The sequence below is a fragment of the Eutrema salsugineum genome, unplaced genomic scaffold, assembly GCF_000478725.1.
Source record: "Eutrema salsugineum unplaced genomic scaffold, Eutsalg1_0 scaffold_3, whole genome shotgun sequence".
Lineage (NCBI taxonomy): Eukaryota > Viridiplantae > Streptophyta > Magnoliopsida > Brassicales > Brassicaceae > Eutrema > Eutrema salsugineum.
Window position 1 is genome coordinate 7,228,876 of NW_006256756.1, and position 9,424 is coordinate 7,238,299.

Consider the following 9,424-nt stretch of genomic DNA (forward strand, 5'->3'; position numbering starts at 1 on the left):
TCATGGATCAAGCCTGCTGAGCACATTTTACCGAGGTTTGCAACCAAAATACAAACTTTCACTTGATACAACTAGCAATGGAGATTTTGGGCAAAAGACGATAACCCAAGGAAGAGCTCTCATCGAAAATTTGGCTCAAGCCAATAGCAATGACTGTCCTGAATACGATCGATCGATGAAGAAAGCCGGAACAGACAACAAGGAGATAACCGACTTGTAGAACATGGTGAGCCAGCTTCTGAAGAGCAACAATCGCCCGATCCATGCCTGTGAAACCAAAAATGGCGCAGAAGATGAAGGACCTAGTGATATCGATCACATTAATCAAGCATTTCAAGAAGAAGATGTGAACTACGTAGGAGCACTGGTGACATACCAAAATCGCTCTAACAACAACTTCAACAACAACTTCCAGAACGCAAATTACAACAATCTCTCTTACCGCAATCCAAATGTGGAGAATCCTCAAGATCAGTACTACCCACCTCAGAAAAAATCCTTCCAAAACAAGTTTCAAGGTGGAAACTTTGGGGGAATAGTACCATATCAACCGCGACAGCCATATAACTACCAAGGTACGGGTTTTAACAATCAATTTGTACAACAGCAGGGAGTCACGACGAACCAGCTAGCTTCACAAATCGGTAGACTTGAACAGTCAATCCAACAGCTTGTTATGACAAACGAAAAAGAATCTAAAGACGTGAACATGAAAGTAGACTGCATGTACAATGATCTGAATGGTAAGTTTGAATCTATATCTTCGCACGTCAAAAAGTTAGATGTGCAAGTCGCCCAAACAGCCGACTCTATAAGAGGCAAAGTGGAGTTCTTCCAGGAAGAGTTGAAGATAATCCTAAGAAGTTTTGCAACGCCATAACCACATTGCCCGAAGAAGAGGTCGGAACCGATGGAAAGAAAGAAGAAACCCCAATCTTTGTACCACTGTACAAGGATATCGATCCCAAGCAGCCACCGTTTAAGGTACCTGAACGATCACCGTTTCAAAGGCTTACCAAAGCCAATGATCCGGGACGTTTTGTTTTCCAGTGTTTCATTTCAGGAATCAAGTTTACAGACTGCTTGTGCGATTCCGGAGCCACTGTCAACATCATGTCTAAGACATTTGCCGAAAAATTGGGCATAAAAACGTTAAGGACATCGACGGTTAAGGTTATCTTTGGAGATTCATCTCAAAAAGATACTGAAGGGGCGATTCATGATCTACAAGTTCTAGTGGGAGATAAGATTGTTCCAGCAGATTTCCAAGTCCTGGAGATGGATAAAGACAAGGAGAGGCCACTCATTTTCGGGAGACCATTCCTAGCTACAGTAGGAGCAATTATCGATCACGCAAACCGGCATGCTGTTTTCCTCAATGTGGACAGAAAAAAGTACTATCCTACTATCTTAGATGAATTTCCAAGCCAAGGAAACAGGGCAAAAGAGAAAGAAAAGGAGAAGCCGAAAGCTTTTGCAAAGATCAAGATCATCATTCCACCAGATGCAACAGAAACTAGTGAGGACCAAATCCAGGAGCTGATCGAAAATACAAAAAGGGTTTTGAACAACATTAAAGTCCGAATGAAGAATAAAGGGAAGAAGACGGCTCCTCAAGGAGAAGAAGTAAAACCTCCAGCAACCGGAAGTAATAAAGGCACATCAAGTGGGGTGCCATTCAAATCAGCCTGATTCCTAATGCTTACGTCGAGCTAAACGACTTAAAACAAAAGCGCTTAATGGGAGGCAACCCATTTAGGTACTCTTTCTTTTAGTTTTCTTTTCCTTTTTACAATTTATGCTTTCTTTTTCTTTTTAAGTTTTAGGTATGTTATAAAACAAAAACACAAAAAAATCAGAAAATTAGAAAAACCAAGAAGAAAAGGTAGGTTTTTAGCTGCTCGGCCTGGCAAAAACGAGAAGATTGGACAATAGGCCGCAGGAGGAAGAGCCGCGGTCGCGACCGTTCAACCCGCGGCCAAGGGTGCATCGACCGCGGCACCGTGAACGTGACCACGGCCGAGCCCTCAATCACCGCGGTCGCGCGTCTCCTGACCGCGGCCGTTGGTCGTTGAGGTGATGCCGCAGATTTCTGCCGTTTTTCGGTATTTCCCGGTGTTGCCTGGTGATTCCCGGTGTTTCCCGAAATGTTCCCGGTAAAACCCGAAAAGATCCTCCGTAAGTTTTTAAACTTTTCTAATGTGCAAACAAGAAAAGGTAAGTTCCCGTAAACTTAAAAATTTCCAGAAATTTTCCGTTTTTGCTTCAAAAACGCTTTTTAAAGAAAAGAAACAAACTTTTTGGATCAAAACTCTTTCTTCTCTTCTCTTCCAAAAGACTTAGAGATTTAGGAGAAAGAACACATTTTTCAATTCTTAAGCTTTTTAAGAGATTTTTGGCTCAAACCTCACTCTTTTTCAAAGCTGATTTCAATTCTCTATTTCCAGCAAGGTATGAACCTCAAACTCACCATTCTTACTCGATTTTGAGCTTAGGGTTTTCTTTAAAAACCCAAAATCTTGGTCTATTGATGGTGGAAATACCTTAAGAATGATAGACTATCCATTTAGGTTATCTAAAAATCGATTTTAGCACCTAGCTTTAGAGAAATTGAGATTTTTGAAATTTGGATTCTACATGCTTAATAAAAATCGAATTTGGAACAGCAAAATTGATGAATTTGATTTAGTCTTGTGTGATTAGTGATTAGTATTGGGTAATCTTTAGAATTTACATGGAAATTGCTCATCAAAACCGATTTTTAGAAGATTTCTATGTTAAGAACATCAAAAATCCGAATTTAGTCTTGAACTACTTGATTTCTCTGATACAATATAAATTTTGCTTGCTCATGGTTTTAATTAATCTCTTTATACTAGTATTAGTATAACAGATCTTAATGTGTTAAAATCAGCATCCATATTCATTCTTTTTCCAAGAATCATTTCATTTTGGAGAAAATGGATGAAACCAGATCCCGAAGGAGCCGTCGCACTGGTGGCAGCTCCGAGGACATTCCCGATGATGCTACTCTAGGAGAGTACATGCTGAACCAAGCCAGACCAAGAAGAAGAAGCTATGTGATGAGATTGCTCCAGCACTCAAGAGAAACACGAGCAGCTCCAGAGCCACCACAAATTCGATACATTGGGAGGGAGACAAACCCGAGAGTGGACTATGCAAGGCGTTTCAAGAAGCTGAACATCAAACCCACGCCTTGCATTGATTATCATACACTCGAGATGCTTGGAATCAGAAAGGATGTGATCTGGTACATCGATGCACTTAAGCTGAGACCCTACATGGAGCTGAACTTTCCGACTTATCCTGAGCTAGTCCGTGAGCTTTTAGCGACTATTACACTCCACCACACGAAGAGGAGGAACCCCAGAGCATCAGATGGCATCTTGTCATTCTCTATCCACGGACAGCCTTATTCTCTCACCATTTCCGAGGTTTGTGAAGCTCTTAAGCTTCCATTCACTGATGGCATTTACCTTGAAGATGAACCTGATCTTAACCTGTGGAGAGAGATGGGTCATGGAACCTATGATAGTGGGAGATCGAAGTCAGCCCTTCTTAGCCACCCAGCAGTGAGAGTTGTGCACAAACTCTTAGCACACACGATCTTCTCTAGAGCCAACATGGGAAGTGTTTTGAAGACTGAGCTCATCACACTTCAGATTCCGTTTATGGATGATCCACGACTTGCCTGCTTCGCATGGATCATAGCGCAGAATATGGTAAAGGTGAAGCATGATTTACATGGTTACGAGGACGCTACTCCAGCTTTCGGGAGTGCTATTACAGCGATACTACAGGCTGTAGGATTCGATTTCTCATCTGATGATCCACTTCCCGATGTCTGGTATGATCTACTTTATCTCTCTCGCGATCACACTATCTCTCGTGCCGCTTTCGATCCAGACAGGTTTGGTTACAAGTATTGCACTGGCACCGAGGAGCACCGAGTCCGCTTACCTTCAGCATCTATCCCGAGATTGTGCAACGGAGGACGCCCACGATGGACTCCGGTATCCGATGATTTTCTTCCATCTGTACCTCGTCTACCATTCACCATTGGCCAATACATAGTGGCCAAGGCGAAGCGTGATGCAGCTGCGGCCCGTGCTCATTTTCAGCCATCTATTTTGACTGGCCACACCTCATCATCTACATCATCACACACTCATTCCAATCTGGAGCGCAGAGTTGAGAGACAGGGACGACGCTTTGAGCGCGTTGTCACCTTCTTACAGGAGCAGCACCAGTTCGCAGACGACACTTCGGAGGATGAGTGATCGATTGATCAGCACTTCACTACCATCACGGTTCTATCATCATTTTCTTTTCTATTATCTTATTTTATTTTATTTTGTTTTTATTCGCCATCTTCTCACCAACTTTTTCACACTGGGGACAGTGTGATTTAAGTCTGGGGGAGGATGTCTATCCGTACTAATCATTTCCCTGCTTTGCTTTTAGATTTCAAGTACTTTTTAAATTTTAATATGTAACCTATTCGACATTAAGTATTTTTCAGGAATGTTTGACGCAAAACTATGATGATTTAGACCTGCACACTTCTACACTATGCATGATAGCTCATTTGTGGTTAGCACTAGACTAGGCGGTAGCTAGAGTACTTGCACTACGAACTCCCACCAGAGGACTTCTATTCATGGAGATTCTTTCTGACAGGATATACTAGCTCATCTTATTTGGACTTAATATTGATATCTAATTTTCTCATCATTGATTTTAGGCAGGCATCGCCATACACATCTAGGATGTCTTTTACCATCACTTTTACCACTATTTGTCGTCCTAGATGACCAGTTTATCTTTATCTGGTACCATACCCTAATCCTAAAACCTTTGTTTTCAATCCTCATGCATTCTCTCTTTAGTTTATATCAGAAGATATGTGCAAAAACGTCGGAGAGAAGAGGAGCGACGCAGTTTTCAGTCACTCACAAAGGAGACTGAATGGAATTGGGAAGGAAGAGTATCAGAAACATAATAAAGCTTTACAAGACAGATATTAACTGGTAAATTCGTGCTCTCTAAGACTCTATATCTAAAGGTGTTCCCTTTCTCCAAAAAAAAAAAAAAAAAAAAAACGTGAAAAGAGAAAGGGAAACAAAAAGCAACCACTATTCGTTTAAGGAGCTATTATTTTGAAAGAACCTGAGGAAGAAGACCATGAATCTATGTCAAGAAGAAAGTGACTGAAAACTGTGGATACCAACAGCTTCACTCTCTCTTGCGGTTTTGCATAATATCCTGCATCCTCCAAATCTTCAGGTAACCCATAAACACTTTAAGCCTTACCCCCCAAAATAATCCTTCTTGACACCTAGCCTAGATCGCCTTGCCTAGATTTTCTTTGATGAGAACCACCGATATTTTTAATTAATGTTAAGAGCTAGTTAACTGGAAGTTAGATCTTAGTGAATAGATTTCTGCATGACGGATTAACGGACTAGTTATGCCTGTATTGCTAGTGAGAATTTTCTAGGCTATTCCCGATTGATGCATACTGATTGATATTGGTCTAGAAGTTGGTCTCTGAGATTTTGTTTAGTTCCTGCGTTTTCAAACCTCTCGCCGAGATTTAGCCTTTGTTTTGTTTGAGGACAAACAAAAGACTAAGTCTGGGGGAGTTGATAACACCGGATTTTGACCATTTTTATGGATCATTTTAATATCTTCTACAGGTGTTTTTACTCCATTTTCAAAGGTTTTCAAAGGATTTCTATGTTTCCGGATTTTAAAAGACTTTTCAGGTAATTTGGGATAAAGAGGCACAAAATAGAACAAAAAGACTCTTTTAGATAAATGCAGACCGTCAGAACTCTTATGGAGAGACGAAGACCTTCTCACCGTCTGATCACCCTCAAAATTGGACAACTTATAGAAGAATCAACCAGCTTTCAAATTCACTTGGTTTGGAGACATTCCAACGGTTGGATCTCAAGATATTCCATTAGCCCCTGAGCCACTCGAAGTCGGTCAGCAACTCACGCGACCGCGGCCAACAAGCTATTTGCCGCGGTCAGAAGCTTCTCGACCGCGGCCAACAAGCCAATTGCCGCGGTCACAACACTCCCGACCGCGGCAATCAATCTACAGTTATAGCCCACTTATCTGAAGCCCAAAGTTATTCTCAGCCTCAATTCCGGAACCCTAGAGACCATGGAGTATTGGAGACTATAAATACATGTCATTTAGGTCGTTTTTAGACACAACCCTTTATACTTTACAGAAACCCTTTTCCTTTAGCCGTTTTTATGAGATTTTTGTAGAAGATTGTTCAAGTCCGAGTTCTTCAATAGAGAAGCTTTCTTTATCTCTTTTCTTTACTGTTTTTCATTACTTTTATTAAAACCAATGATGATGTCAAACTCAGCCATGTCTGAGTAGATCCCGAGTTGGGCTTAGGGTTTCCGAAAGGGGCTCTCATAATCGATTAAGACATCTAGGTTTATAGATCTAGGATTTCGACCTGTTCTCTGTTTATTCTTGTTCTTATTGCATGTATGCTTGATTGATCACCTAGTATCTGATCTAGATAGTTAGTGTCGCGAAAGTTTTCATTAAGTATCAGCCCTAGAATGAAACAGGCGATTTTTCCGTAGGAGTGGAAACCTACCTGCGGCGAGATCGTGAGTATTGACGAGTCTTGTGCAGCTCTTGCGTTCTCTCCCTTCCAGGGCCAGAGTGGAAACCTACTGGTCAGGGTTGCGAGAAACAGTTGGTTATGATCACGACAGTGACGTAGTCATACCGCCGTACTCTAGCTCTAGAACCCATATATCGTTATCTGTCAATCTCAATCTATCTACTTTAGTGTTAAAACTGATTATGATCCCTTAGAGTTCCCAAAAGCTCAGCGTTTTTAGCCATAGTTTACAATTCCATCGATTTTTACTTGCTTTCTTTGACCTGCATTTCAATTTCCTTAGTTCATTATTTACTTGCTTTATTTACTTGCTTTATTTACCTTTCATGCGATATTTTACTTGCCTTATTAGTCTTTTAGTCGATATTTGCTTATTCTAATTGCATTTCATTCAATTTTCTTACCTGCTTTTTAGGATAGATTTATTTGCTTTCTTTTGTTTTAGTTTAATTCGCAAGAAAAACAACCAACCTTTAAAACCAATTTAGTCTAGACATAAAGTTAAAAAACCGTAGAAGAATACCAGGCACACAAATCCCTGTGGATTCAATCCCTAAATACTGCAACTGATCAGCTGTGCACTTGCGGCTTTCATTTGTTTTGTTAAGGGTAAAACTTGTTCCCTCACGCAGTTGACACGACCATCAGCCATACAGCTTGCCAATGCTGCGAGAAGACAGCCCCGGAATAGATTTATTCCAGATTTCGATACACCTCACCAACACTTTCAAAATAGATCAGCTATTCAAGTTCCCGCCCCAGCAAGAGGAGATCACGAGATAAAACCTCAGATTGTCTTTCTGGTAAAGCAATATCAGTTCCATGGAATCTTTACTGAGCATCCAATAGACCACATAGATCTTTTGAATAAATCTGTGGAATGGTGAGAACCACTCCAGACACTTTACGTGAAGTGTAAGCTTTTCCCTTTCTCTCTAAGTGATAAAGCTTTTAGATGGTTAAAATCTATGTTATTTGGTTATATTACTTCATGGGAAGAATGCAAGTCAGCTTTCCTGAACCACTTCTACACCACGTCAAGATTGAACCAGCTGAGAAATAAGATACAAAGCTTCCAACAAGGCCCAATAGAATCATTTTATGAAGCTTAGGAGCGATTTAAAGAGTATGAGAGAGACTGCCTTCATCATGGATTCTCTGGAGAAAACCTGCTAAGCACCTTCTACAGAGAATGGGTGAAATGCCACTCAAACCCAGAGCTAGCTGGTTCTTCAGAAGAAGTATCAATTTTCTCTTGACACTGCCAGCAATGGAGATTTCAGTTCAAAAACTGTGGCACAAGGGAGAGCACTCATCGAAAATTTAGCTTTAGCCAACATCAACAACAACCCTGAGTATGACAGATCAAAGAAGACTATCATTAGTTATGAGTCAAGGGAGATTGCTGAGCTAAAAATCATGGTAAGTCAACTTCTTAAATCTCAAAATAAAAATATATATGCTTGTGATACTGCTGCAGGAAATGAAGAAGATGGAAGATATGAAGATGATGGCATATATCAAGAAGAAGAAATCAATTTTATGGGAGCTTTCAAGCATACCAGTGCCGATTCAGTCTAGCTTTCAACCACAACTTCAGGAATGCCAACTTCAACAATCTCTCATACAGGAGCCAGGGAGCCGAGAACCCCCAAAACTAGCCTTATCTGTAGCAGCAGAGGAATTTTTCAAACAAATTCCAAAATGGGAACTATGGAGGAGGAAATTTCCAACAAAGACCACCTTTCAACCCTCAACAGGCACGAACCAGCTCATTAGAAGCAACCCTTTCCCAGCTAAGCAACCAGGTAAAATCGCTTGAACAAAGCATGATGGAGACGTCTCAAGGCAATGAGAAGTCGATCAGGGAGAGTGAGGGTCAATTATATGTACAATGACTTGAATAGAAAGTTTGAATCTCTTGCAACCCATGTCAAGAAGTTGGAAATACAGATAGGTCAGACTGCAGATTCAATGAAGAGGCAACCAAGAGTCTTGCCAGGAAGAATAGAAGATAATCCAAAGAAGTTCTGCAATACCATGACAGAAGTTCCGGAAGAAGAACCAGCCGCAGACTCTGAGGAAAAATCAAAAACTAAACCTCTCATGAAGGATGCAAAAAACGAGTATGAGAGAAGCCAGATCATTCCTGTCAAGGTTTCAAAACGCTTGCCTGACCAAAGACTCAAAAAGTCTAAGGATCCAGGGCGTTTTTCTTTCACTTGCTCTATTTCTAGAATTGAATTTTCAGATTGTTTATGTGATTCTGGTGCTAATGTGAATGTTATGTCAAAATCTGTTGTTGAGAAACTTGGTAGAGAAACATTTTTCCCATCTCCAGTAAGGATAATCTTTGGCGATTCATCTCAAAAGAGGACAGAAGAAATGATCCAGGACTTGCCACTGGTCATTGGAAACAAAATCATCCCAGCCGATTTCCAAGTCTTAGAGATGGACCAAGACAAAGAAATACCTTTGATATTTGGTCGACATTCTAGCAACTTTAGGTGCTATCATTGACCATGCAAATCACTGTTTAGTTTTCTTAAATGTGGACAAGAAAAAGTTCTATAAGACCACACCGGATCAAGCTCCAAACCGCAAGGACAAGAGCAAAGAGAAGATGTTGGAAAATAAAAAGAAACTAAAAGCACTTGCAGCCAAGCAATTTGTAAAGATCAAGATAGTGGTACCACGAGACATCTGCAAGGAGAAGGAAGAAAACCTTAAAGAAATTGT

General features: G+C 40.7%; 1 non-coding gene across 1 annotated transcript; it reads right to left on the reverse strand.

The window, feature by feature from the left end:
- Positions 1-7,735: 7,735 nt before the first annotated feature.
- On the reverse strand, positions 7,736-7,841 carry LOC112085809. The gene has a single exon (XR_002899101.1). It is a non-coding gene; the product is annotated as a small nucleolar RNA R71 (small nucleolar RNA).
- Between the last annotated feature and the right edge of the window lie 1,583 nt (positions 7,842-9,424).